We start from the raw sequence: 25,527 nt of genomic DNA, 5'->3' as shown, positions 1-25,527 counted from the left end.
CCTCCTAAAATTTAAAAGTGTTAACCCCTGATTAAAACCATTATCCTAGCCTTTAGAGATCTAGCCCATTATTTCTATTTAGTACTGATAGTTGTTCCCGTTAGTTGGTATTTGTTTTGTATGACATTTGAACTGATCCAGAAAATTTATGTTTTTAGTTGGACTCACATATAGCGTAAGTTCCTCTGTATAAAAAATTCAGAAAGAGGAAGAAACTTAAGCATTTTATAAGCCACATTCATAATAAGCATATATTTGAAAAATACATTTCTCTGTGTATTTTCATTAGTGGGTATAACATTAAGAACTAATTTTCAATATCCTTTCTGAATTTGTTATGACTTTTCACTAAGACAATAAATTTTGATACTCTCGCTACATTTCAACTTGGTGTCAGGACAGTTTCAATTCTATTGGGTAGTAAATCTAGTTATATACAGCAGGATGCTTTTTAATGAAAAAAAAATCCTCTAAGGAGCTCATCATACAGAGTTGGAAGTAATAACTTGCCTAGACTAGAACAGCTCAAGACTCTTTTATAATTTAGGAAAATATGATTAATGCATCTGTAAGCTGCCCCACTATTCTGAACTCATGGTACTTAACATATCATGTTTAACCCAAGGATAATCTGTAGTAATTGGTTATTGCCATCTTAACCTTTTAAGATTAATTAAAAATTGAAATTCAGGAATAGATCTAACTGGGGAAACAAACTGGGTTCCATGCCAAGGAAAGCAGACCAAAAAAAGGTAAAAAGAAAGAATGTAAATTTTATCCAAGGTACATGATTTAATTACATTTAACTACTTTGTATTTCCCGCTCATCAGTTTTCAGTATCTGCATTAAAGGTTCCTGAAACTTTGCAGAGCCAAGAGTTTTCCACAGCTAATAAAATATAGCTAAAAACAGACTAGTCCATTTATAAACTACATGGTGTCTAGCATTTGACATTCAAGGTATGATATGCCGATTTCCAAAACATCTGTGCTTCCAGAAGCACAATGCCATAACCTTAGCTAAATATGAAAAGCCAAGATGACTTGGTCTTCTAAAGTTTTCACAAAGAAATTAGCCTAAATATATTGTTTGAATATTTGTCAATATGTAATTAAACAGATTTTAAATTGGGCACAGTTCTGAGATGGGAAATCACTGGGAACTCTCGAAGCCAATTTTAAGGGTCATGATAGAAGACAAGCAGGGGGTGGGGTTTCCTGCACAAACTGAAACTTAATAACATCATTATTAGTTATTCATTAGTTAGTTATTAAACTAACATTAGTTTTACTAATGGGTAATCACATAAATTCATTTATGGTTTTGGGGAACATTACAAAGTTTGAGAACCACCGGATTAAGCAGTACCTACCTACCTAAACCTCCCCCCCGTCTGTCTGTCTGTCTGTCTGTCTGTCTGTCTGTCTATCTATGCCTGGTTTGCACTCAAAGAACACTGGTAAAGTTCATATGTGAATGAGTCAAAACAAATATAACACCCAGTTTTTCAGCGTAGGAAATTAGCACATTCATACCAGTGTCTTTTTTCTTTCTTTCTTTTGTTTAAAGGATAAATTCGACTTGCTTGTTTCTGCTTCCTTGCATGGCTACAAGAATGTACTTTGTTTTACTTTAAGGTCTTTCTTCCTACCCCCATTTGGATTGTAGCGTAGACAGACCTTTCTTGTTGTGGTGCCCCAAAGTACTCTACATATTTATTCTTATATTTGCTTATTGCTAATCAAGTACACTGATTAGATTTTTTTTAAGATTACTTTTTCAAATTATAATTTTTTTAAAAAATGTTAACAGCTGCCTAAAGAGCTTATTCCACCCCACCCCCTGAATACATTACCACCTGTTTTGCTTTTCTTAAAACAGCCTCAGATAAAATTCTTATAGCAGTTTCTAATAGTTAGATACTATACAAGTAATCCTCAATTTATGACTGGTCACTCAGCGAGTTTTTGAAGTTATGATGGACCTTTCTCAGGCTGTGACTCAGATTCAGTTTCATTGGGTGTGTTCCTCTCAGTGGTCATGTGACCACATTTTGGCCATACAGCAACTAGCATGCATTTACACCGGTTTGCAGTGTCCCATAGACCCATAAGCACAATTTGCAATGTTTTTGCTGGAAACCGGCATTTACTTCCATAAGTTAAAAAACAAACACCCACAATGAAGGGTAGATTTACTTTACAACTGCTCTTTTGGCTTAGTGACCACCACAAAAAAGGTGACCTGCTTAATAACCTGCACAACTTATGGCCATAATTTTGGGGCCAATTACAGTGTTAAGTCAAGGACTACCTATACCGAGTTCTATTGCTTTCACCAGTGCTCTTTTTCCTAGTGCTCTTTATAAAGCCTAGATAAATATTGGTAATCAAAAGTGTAATTAGCCAAAACAAATTTTATGAAAGCCCTTTAGAGTGGTCCATTCTGTGCCACTACATCAGAGAAAAAAGGAAATGACAGGTTGACAAAACTAAGTTCATTTTTCATATTCCCTCCTTTCTTATTCATCAGCTCATGCATACCCAAACATGATCAAGGAAAGTGCTGTAAAAATGCAGCAGTTTTAAGGGTCTTTTTTTTCTAAAAAATCTTAAAGATGTCGTTCTTTACATCTTTTTTCTTAAAAATAAAAGATTCTGAACAATATTTGAGCCATCACCAAACTAGAGAATCAGGGTAGCTCACAGAGAACATGACATTTGCCTTTTCAAGAACTCCGCCTCAACTGCCCACCTAAATCTAACAGGAACATTGATATATGCAATGTATACAACTGTGTTCGATTCTGTCCAACGTCTTTGGAGTGTACTTAGGAAGAACACTGATACATATAATATAGGCTAACTAATTACATGCATTTTATTTATTAATGTTCCTAGTAGAGAATTTTATGTATGCTTTCTTGGGGGCAATCCAAGAGAATTCAATGGGCCCTCCTACTGAGTAAGAGTATACATGATCATGTTGCCTGTCAAACACATCAAGCATTAAAACCATATAGGGAAAAAATATTTTGTTTTATAGCCTTTGCACACTAAACCTAACCCTGTTTGATGGCAAAATTATTTCATTAAAATTTTAAAAACTGAACCTTTCAGCTTAGGCTGGAGGGAAGCAAATATGCAGTTGGATACCTTCTATCTGAAATTTTCTACCCGCAGCTGTGCTTAATAGCAAATTAGAATAGCAGATGCTAATACATTTCCAAACAGCTCATTAATTATTTCAGCCACCTAGGGCCATCACCAGTTTTACAATTTGGCCATATGTCTTGTGGGAGTTGGGTGGAACAACAACACAGAGCAAAAAAAAAAAAGGGAATTAGAAAGAAAGGAAAACTAACAGAACACACTTTTTTTTGCATTTGGCCATGTGGATAATATAACAAACTGACGGTTGGAATGAACACTTCTATATATGAACTAGTAAGGGAAAGGAAGATACTTGCTGATGCTGAACAGTTCTGTAAATCAAGAAATCTATTTCCTTCAAATATCAGGAGCTAGACACAGATGGAGAGAGAGTTTGGTTTAGTGGTTAAGGCACCATGCTAGAACACGAGAGACTGTAAATTCTAATCCCGCCTTAGGCACAAAGCCAGTTCCATCTGGGTGACTTTGGGCCAGTCCCTCTTTCTCAGCCCTAGGAAAGAGACAATGGCAAACCACTTCTGAAAACCTTGCCAAGAAAACTAAAGGGATTTTGACCAGGTATTTCAACACTGACTTGAAAGTTAAAAAAAAAAAACCACTAAAAAGCCCCAAAGGTACAGAAGAATTCACTTTTGAATATTTGCACATAAGCATCCACGTTTGCATGTGAATGCAGGTTACGTGTGTAAGGCGTTAAATAATAAATAATAAAGGATAAATTAATCTGAAATGTCAGAAGAAGCCCTCTAGAAAACAGATTGAAATTTACACATTATTAGTCAAGTTTAATTGTATTAATTGTATAATTAATAAGCTACTGCGGTTTTCATGGCACAGTTAAAAGAAACAGCAACACCACATCAAAAGAGAAACCAAATAATTTTCAGAAATGTAGGGTGTGGCTATCCGGCAGCAAGCTCATTTGTTCAATTCAAAAAGGTGAAATCTTTTTTCCCCTCTGTGGAATATGCTTCTTGAACATAATAGAACAACACTTAGACTTATAAATGGTTCTTTATGGCTGGTTTTGTGGAGTGGATGCATTTGAATACCCCAAAACCTGCAATCTGAACCAACATCTATAATATTTGATTCATAATACAATCTGGGCCCCTCAACTATTGCCATCAATTATTCTATGAAACTCTGTATAGCTAGGATTATTCACTTCAAGCTAGTGTCTGTTTTTCAAATACAAATATAATTTGTGAACGTGTGTTCTTTTGGATTCTTGAAGAGACAAATATAAGTATCTGTAGCACAAAAAACTGCTGCAGCAAAAACCAGTAAACAAATTTATTGATGAGTTTCTGCTTTACACTTCAGCATCTGTAATATTTCCTGGAGGTTAATAATGAGAATTTCATACAGTGCGAATGGAGTTGAGAGAAGATAGACCACAACGTTTCCACACAGCAAAACACAGAGTGATTTCAGATGTAGCTGCTAAAATTTCCGGAAGGCTGAAAATTAAACTCACTAGTTGTTTTGTCTAATCATGTCTAAAGCATAATTCTGCTTGAAATCAGGCTTCAATAACATTGCCAGTGGGAAGGCTGGCAACTTGGTATGTTTGCTAAATCATAGACTTAAGTTGTATTTCAAGATCTAAGTTAATACAATGTCCCTCTTTCCATAGATAGTCTTTAAGGTCACATCTCATGTTCTTAGATGGGGAGTTATAGTGTTAAAGAGTGTTCCATCTCATCTAGTTGTATAATATATTTTTGTGCCCTTCGTTTTCTACTAATACAAGCCATGAAAAGGACAAAATAATATTATATAGATATAGCTTTTTTGTTTGTATGTATTTATTGCTTATCCTACAGGGAAAATAGAGTACTAAAACAAAAAAGAAAACAGAGACTTTATGCACACATACAAATATAGCACTATCCATACAAACATAACTCCATTTTAAACAAATCAAAAACATTAAACAGGCTCATCTTTGGTTACAAAAAATGTCATGGGAGGAGAATAAACATGTTTTATCAAACCAAGCTTTGAATATCACATGCAATGTTTCAAGCACCTCACTATGGTTTTTTAAAAAAACAGACTTTTTCTGAGAAGATATACTTGAGTGATTGAACCAAAGTAGGCTTTGAATGGAGAAGACAGCAATTTTCTGAGCTGCTGCCCATGGCTTCTTGCATCAGGATGCATTTTGTCTCAAAGGTGCTTTTTCAAAAGAACTTTGTTTTTCCTGGAATATGTTTCACTTTCATTGAGTCATTGAGGCTACTTGGAGGCCACTTGGAGGTTTATCTGTGCCCTGAGTTCATTCCCTTCAGCAGTTCCAAGATGGTTCCACACCCATTTGCACTGGTGACCCTGAGGGCACAGATAAACCACCTCAACAACTCTCAGAAAAAGAGTTCTAACAACCAGATGACTGCAAGGAATATTAATCCTTCCATCCTCCACTGTTCAGTCAGAACTGGAGAAGCTTTTTGGATGAGAAATGAAACATCTTCAAGGAAAAACAAAGTCCAATTGCCTTTTGAAAAAGCACCTTTGGAAAATCATGTCTTGGATGACTAAGAATCTCTAAAGACAATCAGGAATGTATTTATTGTTGTTTTTTTTTTTCTAAAGACCTTAGTTGAAATCATTTCCTGGCTTCTCCTACCACACCAAAATTGGTCCCATTCAATTATGTTTCAGATAATTATCATACTGACACACACCGAAACCTCCTTTTACATTATTTATTTCCAACATTCTCCTGATTTGGAAACAGTTCTTTAAAAAGTCAGCATTCACAAGGATCCGTAGGCATCTGAACTATCTGCAGAGCCTAATATACATTGTTCCTTCTAGCATTCCTTCTATGAAATATGAATTTAGAGGAAGTCCCAGGTTTATTCATTCCTTCAACTCTCTGTTAGAATAGTAAAGTGCTGGTAGCAAAGGCCATCTGTAGTTTTATAATATCTATCTTCAATATGCTTGTTACAACAAAAGATAGCATCTCCCATTTTGGAAGCGGAAGAATTGGATGTTAACATGGGGAAAAGGTGCAGGGAATGCAAAAAGTCAACTCACAAGCCTACTTTGGCAAAATTAATCAATTGTACCTTCTCAGAAAAATATCACAATAACAAAAACACTTTACTGCAGATTTGTTTCGTCCATTCAATCATGTCCAATTCTTGGAAATTGCCTGGACAGGTCTCTGCAGTTTTTGGCACATTTTTGCAGAAGCAGTTTGTCACTGCCTCCTTCCTAGCTGGGAGAAAGTGACTGGCCTAAAGTCACTCAGCTGGTTTTGTGCCTAAGAAGGAACTAGGAATCACAACTTCCCAGTTTCTAGCCTGATGCCTTAATCACTACACAAAACTGGGCCTCCTGCTACAAATATTAATATGTAAATTCCAGGTAAACTGTCTACAATAGGTAAGAGCAGTGAAATATAACAAAACCTCATGTTGATGCTGTTAAGGAAACCTAGTTTAATGCACACAAAAAAGGGGGGAAATGTGTAGATAATTATCACCAGGATATGATGAAGAAATATTACAGTTCATCTATCTTATTACAAGTTTGTTTCAATGCTTTAACAAATAAACTCAGAAATCTCTGAAAAAGATCAATATTTTAAGTTAAAATAAATTAAGTCAGACATCTACCTCTTAACTTCTGGTGTTTTTTTTCGGTTGCCATATACTCTAACTGGAACGTGCAGAAGAATTTCCTAATGGATTATGCCAAAAGCAAACAAAAATTTAAAAAATAGTCAAATGAAGATACTATCAACACTAACCTGGTTCAATTTTGCCAATGGTGTGTCAACAGGAACAGAGAAAGAATGGTCTATGAAGTGGAAGAACAACACAGCATGTATTTCCTTTAAACAATATTTCTGAGAGAGTTGTGCATTGCACAATATATCACCTTTGCTAAACTAAGAGTGCTTCAGGACATGTGAGACACTTTTTACCTCAGCTGCACAACAGTAAGGTATATCATAAAACAGATTTGAGTTGTAATACTAACTGCAGATATTACAAATGGGTCTTTCTTAAGCTTTATTTCAAGTCATGTTTGTTTTTCAAAAAAAAAAAAAAAAAACCAGGGAAGACAAAATGTAGTCAAAAGCCTGTACAATAGAAACTCTATCTAATTTGGGCCATATTTGACAGAATATTTGACCTAGTTCAAAAGTCCTGCTGCTTTCTGATGTTCTACAAGCAGGGGTTTCAAACTCGATTTTATTGAGTGCCGCATCAGGGTTGTGTTTGACCTTAGGGAGCCGGATGGGCATGGCTGGGGTGGGAGTGGCCAGCTTGATGTCACTCAGGTCAGGGGGCACATATGGTGGCATGGGCAGGGCTGGGGGGGGATCCTCCTGTAGCCCTCTGCAGTGAAAACGGAGCCTGGGAGGGTCGCGCATGGCCCTCCTGAGCTCCGTTTTCACTGGCAGTAGCACCACAGGCCGGTCCTTCGCTATTTCAAAGGTGGGCCTGATCTAAGTACTCTACTAAGGGCCTTGAGTTTGACACCCCTATTCTACAGCATGGGATTTAAGAGGAAAGAGGAAAGGAAAGGCTCATGGATCCCAAACTAGGCAGCCTCTTTCACAGAAGGCGACAAAATTTGAAATTATTTACAAAAATAATGGAAGCATGAGCTTGAATGTCTTCTTTTAACCAGTGAAGAGTTGCTCTAAGGCAGTGATCCCCAACCTTTTCGCCGCGCCCGGTACCGGCATCAGCTGGGCGCCGCGGCCCAGTGCACGGCATCAGCTGGGCGCCGCCATCTTTTTTGATGAAAAAGTGCTTCCAGTGACCTCACTTTTCATCCAAAAAGATGGCGGCGCTAGCGCTCGGTGAGCTTTTCCGGTAGAAATGGCTTTCTACCCGAAAAGCTCACGAGCGTTAGCGCCGCCATCTTTTTGATGAAAACGTGCTTCCGTGAGCTTTCTACCTGGAAAAGCTCACCGGAAGCACTTTTCATCAAAAAGATGGCGGCGCCCAGCAAGCCAGCGGCCCGGTAGGACTTGTTCCGCTGACGGTACCGGTCCGCGGACCGGTGGTTGGGGACCCCTGCTCTAAGGAACATGAAATTAATTTGCTACAATCTTAAAATGAAGTCAAACAATGTGTTTCCTTGGCTATATTCCCAGTATCTGGCATCTATCAAAACATCAAAAATTGTAGGTTTTTCAGGCATGGAGACTACTAGTTAAAGAACAATCATTGAACACTGCCAAAGGAATAAAAAACCTACACCTGATATGAATCAATGAATGGTTGAGATTTATTTTTTGCATAAGGTTTCCCCACCCACCACCATCAAAGGTGCAAGGAAGAAGACTTGGAGTACATGGAGTTGCTAACGAAGTTATATTACATGAATTTATTCCTTTTCCTTTATTCATCAGTTTAATAGAATAAAATAAAACAAGTATAAACTTTACCAATACAACAAGGAACTGCAGGATTTAATGTTTGCAGAAGCAAAGGAGGAAAGAAGTAATGCACCAACCTTTATATGGAGTTACAACAGCACTCTGTGCTATCAAGGCCATCTCTTTCAAATCTGTTCTTAACTGATCTTCCTGCCAATCAGACCAGAGTTATTTTCTTACTAAGGAAGACCTGTGGGCAGCTTCTCATTGCAGAGTTTATTCTGCAACTATTTGGGATCCCATGTCAGACAATGTCATATGTCTATGCCTTGTAACCCATCCTTACATTAAGACACAAATTCTCATTCTAAGGCAAGCTTGTTTTCTTTCATCTATTCTAGAAAAAAGCCACTCTCCAAACAACAATGAAATTGAGTTTTAATGAATATTATAAAAGATTTCTAAATGTTTTGTTAATTCTGGCTTTGGATCATGCAATTTGGATCATACATCAAAACAAAGAAAAATTTTGAACAGCCCAAAAGGAAGAAAAAACATTTTCAACTCATATCGTAACCCCAATAAATTAACTAGGGCTTATTCCCATGGTATAGTGTTGCCTATTCTTACAAGCTATCCTGTTAAGTTCACTGAATTTTACTTGTGTGATATAGAGAAATCTGCACCCTTTCAAACTGCTTCTCTCCAGTCTGGCAAAATTCTAAAAGATGGGCCATCATATGAATAATAAGGTTTCCCCTTTTCTTAACTTTTTCCTCTTATTGCAGAACTTGGAATTTGGAATGGTGGCAGTTATTTTTTCTGATTCTGTCCCAGCATTTCCAGGAAAATAAATGTAAGAGTTTTTGTCCGTAATAATCTTCTTACTTTCTTGAAAAAACTTTAACAGTTTTTCTTAATGGTTTCCAGATATATTAGCATATAACTCCAAAATATATGAAAGACCGTAACCTGGAGAGCCCAACTAAACATCTCATAAATGAATGCAAAATTGGGATTTTAGAAACGGTAACACAGAATTAAAATTTAACAAAAATACATTTATAAAAAAAGCATAGTAGTGTAGCTGATACATAATAAAACCAGCCTCAGAATGATTTAACTTCTGTAGCTCTGCTATGGAATGAGTATGAGTGAGATAGAAAGGACCATTTTCATTTTTAATTAGACAACAGTTTTAATAAACTAGAGATTTATTTATGGAATGTCCTTTTATTCAAATGTTATATATGTTGATGTGTGTGTGTATCTGAGAGCGGGAAAGAGAACATTAAAGATGGTTTTCATTTTAACCATGATTATTAACTCTGCATTCACATTTATTTCTTTCCAAATTCCAAATCTCTATAAATTAAATCAAAGGGCCAAATTATCAATTAACTAAAGATTGTACAATCTATGGACAGCATGCAAAAATATACTGTATACTTATTAGTCCACTCTAGCAGTTGTTCAACCCTGGGACAAACACTGAAACTCTGGCTTTTCTCAGTTGCCAAGGATACAGATCATCTCCTGCTTATTAACCTCGTGAGAAAACAATGACTTCTTTAATCATTTTGGTCTTTAAAAACATTTCCTCTTTGAAACCTAACCATGTCTTGCCAAGTTTGAACAGCCCCACCCCTTTTAAATAAGCTCTGCCCACTTTGCATGGATGTGTTATTAAAGAAAAATCCAAAAGATAATGGAATATAAAATCTGAGCAAGAGCAAAACAGCAATCTCAAACAGAATCATCAAGTTCTGCTAAGTAAATTAATTTGTTCATGTATGGTTGGGTTTTATTTATGCTTCAGCAAAAATAATCAATATTGGAGATTACAGCCTGACAAAAGTTCTACTATGACTACTCTAAAAGGATGGTAAAGAGATTTCCACAATGTTTACTTCAAGCACCTGAATTTAAAAGGGAATTTAGAAGGAAATTGCTATTTTAAATTAAGAATCCTAAAATATGCAACATCCAAATATCTTTCAAATGAAATCTTTCAAATTAAATTTATTTCCTAAACATTAATCTGGGTTCAATTCATGGTTCGTTTTAATTAGTTCTGTGGGTCTGTTGTGACCATGATGCATACTACTGTAAATTTCTGCTCATGTGAGACTCTTGATTCTTATTATTCACATGACTGATTATCAATATGTCGTCATTACAGGGGTTGTGTGACCTCCACTTTTACTCTGCAGGTGATCTGCCAAATCAATGTCTGAGTGCAGCAATGGATTGGATGAGGGCCAATAAACTGAATTGTAGTTTAAATAGTATTCAATCTTTTTTTTTCCCTAGAGAAGAATTGAAAAACATGTGATACTCCAAAACAGTATTCTCTACAAAAGGGGGTGTATTCAAAGCAATCTATAGAGATGGATGCATGGATAGATAAGATGGATAGGTAGGCAGGCAGATAAAAGATAGACAGGAAGACCTATAAAACACATATTTAACTTTTATATATACTGTTTTATATTTTAGCACTTTATTTATACTGCCCAGAGTCCATCCTAGTGGAGGTTTATTTATTTGGCTGACGAGTACCAATCCAAAAAATTTGACAGCTCCTGCTTCACATTCCAATGTAAGTAGTCTTTGACTTATAAACACAATTGAACCCAAAATTTCCATTGCTAAGCGAGACCTTTGTTAAGTGAGCTTTGATCCATTTTACGACCTTCCTTGCCACCATTTTGTTAAGTGAATCTGGCTTTCCCACGCATTTTGCTGGTCAGAAAGTTGCAAAAGGGGATTATATGGCCCCAGGACACTGCAACCATCATAAACATGAACCACTTGCAAGCATCTGAATTTTGATTATGTGACCAGTGCTGCAATGGCCGTAAGTGTGAAAAACAGTCATAAGCCACTTTGCAATGTTGTAACTTTGAACTGTCTCTAAACGAATATACTTGCAACGTGAAATAATGAAAGATGCAAACTCCTGGAGAATCTCAAGTTCCCACATGCTTGCAGTACTCTGCCCTAAAAGAATCAGCGATTACACGGATTCTGTAATTATCACTGCGATGAAGCCGTCCAGACATGTAGTTGCTAATGTTGCCATACAGGAAAAGGAAATGTAAAGCCGCAAAGATAACATTATAGTATAGGAACAGGGAATGTAAGAAGCTTCAACACCGGAAAGCTCAAGACAGTGAAAGATGAAATGGAACAACTACAAATTGACATCTGCAGCATCAGAGAACTGAGATGGTTTGAGACGGGACTATTTCAGTCAAAAGATCCCATCTTTTATTACATGGATAAACAAAGAAGAAATAGTGTTGCTTTGATAGTTAGGAAAGATATAGCAACCTTTAATGCTTGGCTACAATGCAATCAATGATTAAATAATATTGATTAGACTTCATGGACAACCGGTTAATATGATAATCGTTCATGTATATCCCAAAGGTGCATTCCCCCACTCCCAGAGGCAACTGGACTTTCTTGATTTTCTTTGAAGACGTTTCGCTCCTCATACAAGAACTTCTTCAGCTCTGAGTGGATGGTGGGGAATGGAATCCAGTCAGAGCTGAAGAAGCTTCTTGAATGAGAAGCGAAACATCTTCAAAGAAAAACAAGAACATCTGGTTGCCTCTTGAGAAAAAAAAAAAAGCACCTTTGGGACAACTATGACCTGGATGAAAATCTCCATGGACATTCATGTTTATGATCCAACCACCAATGCAAAAGAAGAGGAAGTGAATGAGTTTCATTTCCAAGTCCAATTTGAAATCAACAAAATATTCAAATAATATGTACGCCGCTTGTGATTGGAGACTAGATGGCGAAAAAAAGAAAATGTATTGGATTATATGGTTTAGGAAACCAAAATGAAGCAGGGGATCAATTTATTAGGTTCTACCACTCCAATTATTTCTTCATATAACTAACACTCTTCAAACCACCAAAATAGCACTTCTATACATTGACATCACCAGATATAGAATATATATAGAATATATAGTATATAGAAATCAAGTTGACTATTTTATTGCTAAAAGCAGCTCAACTGTGCCATTAAAGACATGGCCAATTGCTAACTTTGGAATAGATCATGAACTGCTTGTGTGCAAATTCCAAATGAAGCTAAAGAAAAAAAAAGAAAGCTAATCAGTTTCTACAATATGATATACTTGAACATATACTCACCATTTTCAAGAACATCAGAAATCACTTTGAAATCTTGATCTTCACTGATAGAGAACCATAGGAATTATGGAATGAAGTTCAAATAAGTTATTAAGGATGAATGTCAAACGAGACGGCCAAAATGTAGAAAGAGAAGAAAGCAAACTGGATGTTAGAACAAACTGTGGAAATTGCCAAGTAGAGAAGCCAAAGCCAAGATCAACAAAAAGCCTCAGAAAAGAGCTTAACAAAGATTTTCAGAGAGCTGTTAGAAGACACAAGACACTAGAGATGGAAAAAAGTCTTTGAAAAGATTTCTGAACTCAGAAGAAAGTCCTAATCTCAATTTGGTAGTGCTAAAGAAGTCAGTGGACAGCCAGAAACCAAAGGAGATCAAAGGAAGTTGGAAGGGGTATACTGAAACACTATATAGAAGAATATTTCAACATCTGAAATACCTTATAAAATATTCCTTATTTACAAAAACATCTACTACTAGATGTTAGATCAGTGCTCTGGCCATTATCAAGTCAAAACGTGATAATAGAGAAACTTATGGAATCCCACTGAAATATAGCAAGCAACAGAAGAAGAACCAGTGATAGTTCTAACCAAGTCATGCCAGCAAAACTAGAGAATAACACCATGGCCAACAAATTGGAAGAAGTCAATCTACATTCCAATACCAAGATAAAGAGACTTAACAGAGCACGTAAACTCATGCAACATTCTTAACTTCACATGCTAGCAAAAGAATGCTTGGGATCATTCAGCACAGATTAGAGCCCTACCTGGAAAAAGAAGTACCAGTTGGTCAAGCTAGCTTTAGAAATGGCCAAAGAACATGAAACATTACTGATGCAATCTGGATAATTGAGAAAGCCAAAGAATAATAAAGAAAACTCATCAATTATAGAAAAATCTTGGATTATGTTGATTACATCAAGCTATAGAAAGTGCTCAGAAAAGTGGAAATCCCAGAACTTCTCATTATCCTCATGTTCTATACAGATCAGGAAGCTACAGTATAGATGGAAGATGGTGAAATATGCTGGCTCTAGATTGGCAAAGGAATGTGACAAGATTGCATATTCTCTCCTTGTTTATTCAACCTATGTGAAGAATCTACATTAAGGGAAGCTGGATAGGAAGAAGATAAGCGTGATTTTAAAATAGGAGAAAGAAACATCAGTAACCTGAAATATGCTGATAACACTACCCTGATAACTGAAAATGCAAAGTATCTGTAAGCTCTAGTACTAAACGTCAATGAGTTTTGTGGAAAAAACTGGACTAAAATATAAAGGAGAGCAAGCTAATGACAACGGGAAAAACCACCCTCAGAATTGAGACTAAAGATACTGAGGTGATGGAAGCTTCTTTTAGGATCAACAATCAACAATAAAGGAACAAATAAACAAGCATTTGGTAAACATGAAGAAAACGTGTTCAAATCCTGTGATCTGTCTATACCTACAGAGATTAGAATCTTGCAAGCCATATATTCCCTATGACACTCCATAGAAATGCAAGCTGGACTTTGACAAAGCAGGATAGGAAGAGGTATTGACATTTTTGAACTTTGGTATTGGAAAAAGACTCCTGAGAATATTATGGACAGCCAAGAAAACAAATCAATGACTCATTGAACAAATCAATCCAAGTTCTCACTGGAGGCACAATTAACCATGCTCAAATTACTCTACTTCAGACACATTATGTGAAGCCTGGAAAAGGATCTGATGCTGGGAAAAGTAGAAGGAAAGAAAAGGATAACCAGAGGTGGATGGACTCAGATAGTGATGAGTGCACCATCATTCATGCGACCTGAAAGAACAGGTTAGGGATAGATCATTATGGAGAAAATCTATCTATATGGTTGCTAGGAGTCAAAAACTACTTAATGGCACATAATCAATAAATGTGTTGCAATCACTTGAGTTTTCCAGAAAGTGGCTGGGAGTGAGCACCATAAAAACATCTTATGAAGATGTGGATTCAAAGCACTCTTGCCCACTTTAGATCTAAACCAAACTAATAGCAACCTATTGATGTTTTCATCTCCTTTTGTAGCTTCTGGATTGTTTCCTATTGCTGAATTTAGCCTGTAGAGACAGCCTGAGTCAATATTATTTGAAAATTTACTTTTCTTACCATTTAAGATATGCTAAGAAATGTTGACTTCATACTGCTCTCCTCAAGGAGACTTGCCTAACACCTCTTTTGCAGTAACTTTGAAGTCATTTTGGGGGGTTGGAAAAACATAGAAGCACCAGAAAGCAGCAAAGAAATATAACTTGCCAAATTCTTGCTGTTAACTAGTGGTCACTCAGATCTTTGCAGTCTAGATAACCCTGCGCTTCTTTTCCCTAAATCCATACTTTCATCTCAACCTGCTTTTATGTTCCAATCACCCCCATCTTACCACCTCCCTAAGTCATATCTTCACTTTATTTGATCTGTTAATATTTATATATATATATATATATATATATATATATATATATATATATATATATATATATATATATATATATATATATATATATGTTTTCTTAAGTTTTCACGGTACTTACATGTATGGTGTTCGGCTTGGTTCGGTATTTTCCCACGTCATTGTAGTTGTTCTTTAAAGTTGTAGCAACGTTTCAGCAGAATCTCATCTGCCATCATCAGGCTTCTGTATTGTGTCCGTCTGTGAGTCAGACTTTACAGTGGTTTCAGATTTGAATTTGGGGCAGCCTATTGCTGTGCCAGAATGGTTTTTCTTCATCCTGATTGGTTGGGAGTCTTGGTCTGTGTTTATTGGTCTCGGAGTTTGCTGTGTTCTGCTTGATTGGTGTCTCTAATATCTTCTGTCTGTTTTTTGGCTCTTTTTGTATCTTGATTGGCTGGCAGCATTGTGTTGCTTTAATGGAGGCCTTTAGTGCAGCTTGGCTTCGGGTAAATGGACGGCTATCATTAGTTAGGAAGCTGGGTTTCATCTGGGTGCCTGGTTGGGATGTGTTTGAGCTGGAGGTATCAGGGGATCTGTTTGTGCCCAGGTGTTTGCCTGGCTTGTGGTGTGGAGATTTTTTGTTTGTGAGTGCAGGCTTCCAAATGATTGACAGCCTAGTGGAATCATCTCTTCTATTCATGCTTTCTGGTCTTTTTCAATCTCTATGGCTTCTCTGATGATTCTGTGATTAGGGTTTTCTATAGTGGCCAGGGTTTTGGTGCCATTGAAGTTGATGCTATGACCTGTGGCTTCCATGTGTTGGACTAGTGAGGAAGTGTGTTCCAGCTTTTTGACTGCATTTTTGTGTTCATCCAGGCGGGTGCTTATTCTTCTATTGGTCTGTCCAATGTATGTGGCCGGGCATGATGCACAGGGGACTTCGTATATGCCTTGGTTTTCCAGGTCAATTTTATCTTTGGGGTTGCTAAGGATGGCTGCTATTTTTCTGTCTGTTTTGAAGGCAGTCCTGATGTGATGTCTGTGTAGTACCTTACTAATTTTGTCTGTAGTACCTCTTATGTAGGGCAGGACAGCTGTTCCATAGGTCTGTTCATCTTCTGGGTCTCTATTATGTTTCAGTGTGTTTTTGTGGATCAAGCTGGTGATTTTGCTTTTGTGGAAGCCGTTGGCTGTCAGTACTTTAGTCAGGGTGCATAGTTCAGTCTTAATGTGTGTCTTGTCTGCCAGGCGTTTGGTTCTGGTAATTAGTGTTTTAGCCACGGAGTTTATCTGTGCTGGGTGGTGGTGGGATTGGGCGTTGAGGTAGCGGTTGGTGTGTGTTTTCTTCTGGTATATGGTGTGTCCTAGTGTGCCATCTGTTTTTTTGTAGATTAGTACATCTAGGAATGGTAGTTGTTTGTTTGTTTCTGTTTCCATGGTGAACTTGATTTTGGGGTGTGCGCTGTTTAGGTGTGTTAGGAAATTGTTTAGGTTTTCTTGTCCATGGGGCCAAATCACGAATGTGTCATCGATGTATCTTAACCATAGTTTGGGTTTGAGGATGGCATTGGCCAGGGCTCTGGATTCGAATTCTTCCATGAACCTCCAGCTCAAACACATCCCAACCAGGCACCCAGATGAAACCCAGCTTCCTAACTAATGATAGCCGTCCATTTACCCGAAGCCAAGCTGCACTAAAGGCCTCCATTAAAGCAACACAATGCTGCCAGCCAATCAAGATACAAAAAGAGCCAAAAAACAGACAGAAGATATTAGAGACACCAATCAAGCAGAACACAGCAAACTCCGAGACCAATAAACACAGACCAAGACTCCCAACCAATCAGGATGAAGAAAAAACCATTCTGGCACAGCAATAGGCTGCCCCAAATTCAAATCTGAAACCACTGTAAAAGTCTGACTCACAGACGGACACAATACAGAAGCCTGATGATGGCAGATGAGATTCTGCTGAAATGTTGCTACAACTTTAAAAGAACAACTACAATGACGTGGGAAAATACCCGAACCAAGCCGAACACCATACATATATATATATATATATATATATATATATATATATATATATATATATATATATATATATATATACACACACACACACACACACACACACACACACACACACACACACACACACAGAGTGGAAACTGATAATGGTCTTTTAAAAGACACAGAAAACCCAAACTCTTTCCTGCCATCTTGTGACCATCCCAATTTCTGCAGCCTCAGCAATACGCTAATTTTACTTCCCCTGTCTTGAATTTTTACCCTCCAATTATTTTTTACTGCTGCTTTAAATTAATTACTGACTTCCAATTGTTTTAATATTGTGACCTATCTAAGACTTTATTTCATGGCACACTTATATTACAATACTGTAAACCAATAAATTAATGAGCTTGAAACAAAAATGGTGGAAAGTAAAACCTAAGTAGTTTTATTTATTTTTAAGGACCTTTTAAAAAAAATAAAAAATAAAGAACATAATTGGGTCTTCTAAAAATCTTTGAAGTTTTCATGGGATTATAATGTTTAAGATTGGGAGGGATCTTGCAAGGAAATCCCATGCCTTGAATATTATGTTCAGTTTCATGCAACTTTGGTAAAAAAAAAGTTTCTAAAAAAATACAGATGAACAGATATGGGAAGACACAGGTGCCATTCAGTCTAAGTTCAACTGCAGGTAGGGAAAAAGCAAGATGGTTAGTTTTGTGCCACTGACTACCCTAATAACCATTTTGTCATGATTTGTAGTTTTAGACCTCCTTTTTTAAATCAGCAAGATATTTCACTTTCTAATAGCAAAACAGAATACACATGTGAGAAACCAACACATACGCAAAATCTGATGCTGTGATATTTCCAAAGTCACTTAGTAGCTACCTAGCTAGCGAGCTCTCAGAAGAAATTAAGTTCACCTATTCAAGAATAGGTCAACACAGGTCAAGGTCTGCCAGAGAATCTCACAGCAGAATAGATGCCACATCGATGCCACCAAAGATTTAATTAGATCTAGGCCAAATCGCTCAGAATATAATTTTCTCAGAAATAGCTTTTTCAGCCTGTTCAGAGATTTTTGCCTACAGCCTTCTCTCCCCTTTGTAGGTAACTCGATTTTAGCACCAACTTGCTAGGTTTATCATTAAGAAAGTGTTAGGCCATTCTTGGGACTTTTGCAGGCCTTTGCAATTGTGTTGCAAACAATGGCCACCCTTAAAAATACTGAACTGAAAAGAAACTGTAAGAAAGCTGGTTTAATAAGATGAAAGATGAGCTGAAATCCAAAGTTTTTACAACAAAACAGTTCTCCCCTACGCACGGGGGAGGGGGAGTATTTGCAATTTTAAGTTCCCTTTCATTCATTTTTTTTATTCTAGGAATATGCTGGAGTGTGGCTCAGTGGGTTGTTAATATCCATGACTTTTTTAACAGCTTGGTTCTTTTATTACCTTATTGCTTGTCTAAATAAGATTCTCCAGACACAAAGTTTTCTTCAGCAAGGCGGTTTGCAATAGAACCACTTTTCCCAAATGGGTGTCCTCTACTTATACAATTCCCATGATTACTATTCCCGGCCAACACTACCAACTGCTGAACAATATCAGACTATGCCAGACTGTTCTTAAATAACAAAAAAAGCTATGTAATGATTAATTTTGCAGGCCACATTTGGCCACTTCCATTGACACTTTTATTATGATCCATAAACTCTTAATCAGAACTGGCAGAAAAGTCGCATTACGTGTGCTGATATGTGATAAAAACCTGGAATTTCAAGGGAAAAGGCCTGACTTGGATAGGTTACCTTTCCGTATATACATGATGCTCTTGATTTTCCTAGACATCCTAAAAACGGTGTATTTCTACAGAAGTGATATTAATGGGGGAAGTCCCAATTGTATTTTATCCCAATCCAAATGATCATTCAGGTCAAAGTATGGAATGCATGTGACCATGAACAAGAGAGATTTTAAAACATATTTAGCAGAATTAATGACTAGCTAACTTTTATGTTTATTTTCAGAAAGGAGAAGATAATAAATACAAATCTGCACCAGAGCATTTCATTGATTTGTAAATATATATTTATACTACATACATGCATGCATGCATACATACACACACACATATGCAATACAGCTTCCAAGAAGCTACATTAGAATAAGTGTTATACTTAAGCAAGTTTAAACAAAATTAAAACGAATGTATTAGTAACTGGCTGTGATTTATAATTTTTTATTAAAAATAATATTGTCACTGTATTATTTAAGTATATACATATATGTTCCTTTATTGAGAAAAAACAAAAATTTCAACCTATTTTTCAAAAGTAGTCTTGCAAAGGAGCATCTTATAGACTAAAGATTATCTCTATATATAATCTCTGAAAAGTCATCCAAATTTTTATTTTTATATTTTATATCTAGATATCTAACCTTAGTATATTCAGAATTTTCTTGCCACATTTTGATTGCCATACCCATATCCAAGCCTGGACCTATCAGAAAGAGCCAAATCATGATTAAAAGAGGCAACAGAAGCTGGGCAAGATTTCTTCCCAAAATTATTTATTTTATCAAGGCAATTTTCCCCGTCCTTCCAATCCTTTCACATCACCTTTCCAACACCCTCTCATAGGTAATAAGATATCTCCTCTGCTAAGCGATCACGTGTTGTGCATAATTCAATGTCATCTAAGTTATCTGAACTGTTTCTCCCAGCAGGTCATTATGATAGAAGACTGATAATTTTCAAAAAGAATGACTGAACTTTCTTTTTTTTCCTCCTCCTCCTCCTCCTTTCCTTTTTCTTTGTGTGGGATTCCTTATAGACGGTAATTCAGAGGGCAAAGGATGTCTCATTACTGAGATTTATAAACTGCTAATGTAAACTCACTTAGATTCCTCCTGGTGATTTCATGACATATCTAGATAGCTTTCTTGGCAACAATTAGGAAGAGGGTTGTTGTTGCCTTCTTCCAGAATGTTTTTCCCCCCAATTCCCCAGAAAAGCCTGCTGCCTTGGACTTCCTGTGGTCTGAGCACTCACCAGATACTTATTCATCAAGATCTGCAAAGATTGGTTAGATGCTTCCTCTAGCCTGTCTTATAAACATTTCAGAAAAATATTTTGGTTACAGAGCAAAACAAAAAGGTGGGAGAAAAATGGCCTTCTACATGTAATACAATACAGGTAAATCCTTGACTTATGACCACAACTGAGTCCAAAATTTCCACTGTAAAGCAAGACAGTTGTTAAGTGAGTTTTGCCCCATTTTACAACCTTTTTTGCCACAATTGTTGAGTGAATCTGGATTCCCCATTAATTCTGCTTGTCAAAAGGTAGCAAAAGGTAATCACATGATCCCGGAACACGCCAACCATCATAAATATATGCCAGATGCTAAGCATCTAACTGTTGATCATGTGACCATGGGGATGCTGCAATGGTCGTAAGTGTAAAAAATGGTCATAAGTCACTCTTTTCAATGCCATTGTTACTTCAAACCATCACTAAACCAATGTTGTTAAGTCGAGGTCTACCTATATTTATTTCGGTCAATAACAAGATAAAAGAAAACATAAATTTCAGTCGAAAAAAAGGAGAAAAACAAAGTATCCACATGGCCGTAAGATAAATCAATCAGATATGAAGATGTCAGTCGTGTACATCAGTCAGTCAATTTTTTTGTGCACATTCACAACGCTATACAGAATTTTACTATGTTATGGGGGGGTAGCAGTTTTCTTATCTGCTAAGAGAACATTAACAAGATGTTTTTTGGAAGAATTTGGTGCATGTAGCTTGAGAGGAAAGACGAATCTTCTTTAAATACAACTGTAAAAGGAGCAGCGCTACAGCATGTAGAGAATAGATTCAACTGAACCATTACCACAAGGGCAGGTTCATTTAATCATGGGGGTTTTATTGAATCTACTGTATAAAAGCACTAAGGGTAGACTATTATATCTGGCTCTAAAGAAGAACCTTTGTTGGGCTGGAGAGATGAGTGAGTTGATATAGTTGGCTGGTTTCTACCTAACAATGATTAAGCTGAGTTTTGGACCAAATTTGGGATGAGTCCTTTTTCATTCTGTCCTTCAATCTTTAAAAGCCTTTTCCTAATAACTCTCCTAGCCTGAGTGAAGTCAAGCGAATGTAGAAAGTCAAGGTAGAGGAGCCACTATGTATTATAGTTAAAATATTTCTGTTTTTAATGTCCCCGAAGTAGGTTGGCTGTAGTTCTTTGCTAAGACCAGCCTGCAAAAAGTTAAAAAGAGTAGGAGGGGGAATGACAAGCTTTTGGTCTCATTTTCCTAGTGCTTTGCTTTATCGATTTTGATAAAAATCTAGAAATGGGATTCTAGAAATGGGATTCCGAATAATTTTGTCACAGCAAATATGACAAAGAAAGCTCCTCAGGTTATCTCTTTATAACTTAACTGAATGACTAACTTAACTGAACGTCTGTGTCAATCTGTAAATCTGCTTACTTGCAACCTTATTTGGATTTGGGGAGCATTCCTATTTACAATAACTAAAATTTTATAGAAAAAAAATGCCTCATCCAACATTTTAAATATATATATAGTATGTAATCAGGGGAAAAAACTGCTGAAGTCATCCAATTTTTAAAACATTTGTGCAGTTAAAACATGTTGGTTCGCTATCTGTTAAGTCTCTTGAGAGTTTGATAGCAGTCTCTTACAGGTTTAGTATTATTGTAGCACTTACTATAAACGCAGTTAGAAAAGAAGTTGCTGAGCCAACAAATTAAGCAGAAGAATATGCTTCCAAATCTTAAGTTTTATTTGTTCTGATATTGTCTTTTATCGGGTCAGGCAGTCTGGCATATGCCAATGTTTCATCTTTAATCACAAGAAATTAATTTTTAGACAAGAGAAGAATTTGGCACATTTTCTCCAACTTCTGGTGAGATCAGGCAATGAGAGTTAGCTAAAGTTATCCATGTTCAATTTATATTTGGGCTCCAATTTGTCTTCTTTCAGTAAATCAATCAATCTCTCTAGTAGAACTAATGCTAATATATTCTAGTGAAGGATTTCCTCCATTTCTTCAGATGCTATGAGAACTTGCCTGTAATTTTGCTGGTTTGCTCCAGGCTGAAACCAGGGGTGGGATTCTACCAGTTCGCACCTATTCGCTAGAATTGGTTGTTAACATTCTAAGCAGTTCAGAGAACCGGTTGTTAGAAAAAATTACTGGCCTAATCCTGTAAGGAAGGCAGGAAGGAAACATTCTGGTGTTGCTTACAGAAACTGCCTCTCCGTTAACCCTTATTACATTCTTGGCAGGACTAGACTTCCTGTCTCTGGAACTTATCTGGAGTTTTTTTCCCCCTCCTTTGCTGGTACTTTGCTTGTGTGAAGTGACCATTCAAAGTTACAATGGCACTGAAACAAGTGACTTATAACCATTTTTCACACTTATGACTATTGCAGCATCCCCACAGTCATGAGAGGCCAGGCAAGGAGATGCGTGCCTCGATGTGAGTGATGTTGAATTGGCCACACCCAGCCAGTCACATGACCACCAAGCCATGCCCACCACTTAAGCCACGCCCAGAGAACCAGTTGTTTAAAAAATTGAATCCCACCCCAGCTGAAACTTATTTAGGTTCTCTGCAGGAAAATGTAACTTTTTATTGCACTTTAACCTGTTCCCAAACCCTAAATTAACTAGAATAGGAAAGCACCTGGTGAAATGATTCAATATTTTCTTGACTCTCAGTTCTGACATTCCTAATGTCTCCAGTCATTTACCATGGATATTTACATAGAGGAAATTAATTTTTGCCTGATGTTGATCCAAGCACAAATCAGGATTCAGAGAAGCCAAGTGCTCAAGGCTATACATTACAATATTTTTAAAAAATCAGAAATGCATATATGAAAATATTAATGACTCACTTGTCAAATAGTCTACGGGTGCTTCTTCACTGTTCAAAAAGATATTGCACTCACTTCTTTCCAAAGATCAAAATGCTTATCATTCTGTATCAGAAACTTGTGTTTCATAGATAATTCTACATTTTGATAAGCATACATCCTTATGGCAGAAAATGTTCAACAGATTTATCTCAAAATTAGTTATATTCCCACTAGAAATATTGAAGCCTTCCTTAGGAATTCTTTTTCATATTTAGCAAGGCACTGTATCTTGATTCTTATTACAGTATTTCTCCTTATAACATCTCAATCTATTAGGTCCAGCATCTATTCAGTAATAGTCCTTGCTTTCCTAAGAATTATTTCTTAAGAATTAAAGTAATCTTCTAAGGTTTTAGGGTTACTTTAAAAAAAGAACCCAGGTTTCAGGAACAAATAACACTAACTCCCAGCTTTGTGAAGCTCTTAAAAGATGGCAAATTGCAAATAACCTTTTTTTAAAAATCAGTTCTTTTGCCTCAGAGGCAACTCATTGGATCCATCTTCCTTTGTCTGTTCTGCAAAAAGTTTATGACTTCGACACTATGCGAACTTTAGTCAAGATTTCCATTATGTTTTATTCAGGAACACAAGCTGGTTGATCTCCCCATCTCTGTACAATAACTATTGTCTGCCTGACAATAGATTAGTACATTTCACTGAGAGAAAAGTGATGAGAAGCTGTGAAGATTCCATTCTAAGCTAGGCTTAGAAAAAAATGTGGGCTTTATTGGGAATTCGAAAGAAAGTAAAGAATGCCACAATTTCCCCCTCATATTTATGTTCTTCAATTTTTCTAAGCTAAATTTTTATACACGCAGGGAAGGAAGGAAGGATCACTTCTTTCCCAATGTGAAATATTCAACATATTGGGTTTTTTAAAGGACAGTGCAAAAGCCTTTACCTTGCTCTCAGCCTCAGAACCCAGGGAGTCACTGCTTGATGGGTGCAAACCAGACCCATCCTCCTTGATGTCCATGTCTAGAATTATATTTTGGAGTCTCTCATATAATCTGTTCATAATACCTAAAATAGGTAATATGCTACTATTCGGTATAAGGTGACTATATTCAGGTAGCCGACAACTTTATTTTTCCCTTAAAAGCATAGAATTTTGTTTAAGCCAACTTCACCATTGGAAATTTGTGTCTATTTATATCAATTCACATTTTCTACGGGGGCAAAAAAATACTCTAGAGGCACTTGACCCTTCAGGGTAAGATATAATAATAAACCCAACAAATGAGAATATTATAAAATTGTTTTACACAGGAGTACAAAAGTGCCTCTGAGAGATGTAAAACTTAAAGGTATCATAAATAGATAAAATAAATGAGGATTTACCGCAGAAAAATGCAGGTCTTAAGAAGTTAATCGAAGAATTAACATAGTATAAATTTGAAATAGGCTTAGGGTAAAATAAAAATAGGGAAATAGTATACTTTTTTACACAATTTACAGAGCAATTAACCCATGAATTTTATTGCTAGGGAAACTGTTAACACAAACAACAATATCGATAGGTAAAATAGAGACAGGAAATGTCACCTCAATGTTTATAAACACTATGTATTGGGAACTATTTCACAGCCATTTTTTGCACTTTAACGATAGAGGACGGCATCACACAACCTATATCAGCATGTTCAACTTTTTGACTTGCCTAGGCCGCACTGAATGAAGTGGAATTATTTGGAGCCATATATAAAATATATAGTATAATATAATGTATATAAACAACAAACTACATTTATTTTTGTATATGTTTATTATGGGGCCACATTATTAGCTGTCCAGGGCCACACAAGGCTTATGGACTGCGAGTTGGATATGCCTGGTTTACATCATGGCTAGAGTAAAAAATTCTTTCCTACTGTCCTAGAATTCCATCTATCAATATCTATTTTAGAACAGTTGCTTTACAGCTACAGATCCTTAAATATGTATTATGAACTGTTAATTTTTCTGTATCCTACTCATACAGTCATCTTCAGCTTTATTAGAAAAAAAAATCAACCAAATAAATCTTTATTACACAATATACATGATCTCTGGGTTATGTACAAACTCCTTGAACTTAAAACCATAATGGAGTCTGCCAACCAAATTTTATGATATTGTAAGCAAACATGGTAGTTGTTAAGGAAATGCTGCCCATTGTTCGCTTGTTTGGGGCATTTTTGCCAAAAAAAAAAAGAAAAAAAAGAAAGGAAGTATATACTGGGTGGTTTTTTGGCAAAAAAAGTTGTAAATTGCATTCATGTGGGATAAGGCAAAGAGCTGTAAATGAAGGCCAATTGCCAAGTCCCAATAATGGAATCACATGCAGCCAATTAGAACTTTGGAACTGGGTCATAAGTATCTTTTGGTGGGGAGGTCTATCATGATTCTGAATGGTCGCTAAGTATCCAGTTGTAAATCGAGGATTACCT

At 36.5% G+C, this 25,527-nt stretch overlaps 1 protein-coding gene across 23 annotated transcripts in view; it reads right to left on the bottom strand.

The window, feature by feature from the left end:
- ZNF462 (zinc finger protein 462) overlaps window positions 1–25,527 on the bottom strand; it is a 166,080-nt gene that overhangs the window by 108,101 nt on the left and 32,452 nt on the right. Inside the window, exon 1 of one of the 23 annotated variants that reach the window (XM_087957521.1) lies at window positions 12,707–12,821. The exons of the other annotated variants lie outside the window; for them this stretch is intronic. The gene's annotated coding sequence lies outside the window, so the exon portion shown is untranslated. Of the gene's footprint in view, window positions 1–12,706; window positions 12,822–25,527 lie in introns of those variants that run through there. 23 annotated transcript variants of the gene reach the window in all.

This window comes from Notechis scutatus, chromosome 2 (assembly GCF_049901735.1).
Source record: "Notechis scutatus isolate UNSWTSFEM ecotype Mainland chromosome 2, rNotScu1.2, whole genome shotgun sequence".
NCBI classification, from domain to species: Eukaryota; Metazoa; Chordata; class Lepidosauria; order Squamata; family Elapidae; genus Notechis; species Notechis scutatus.
This window is presented reverse-complemented; position numbering and strand designations above follow the sequence as displayed.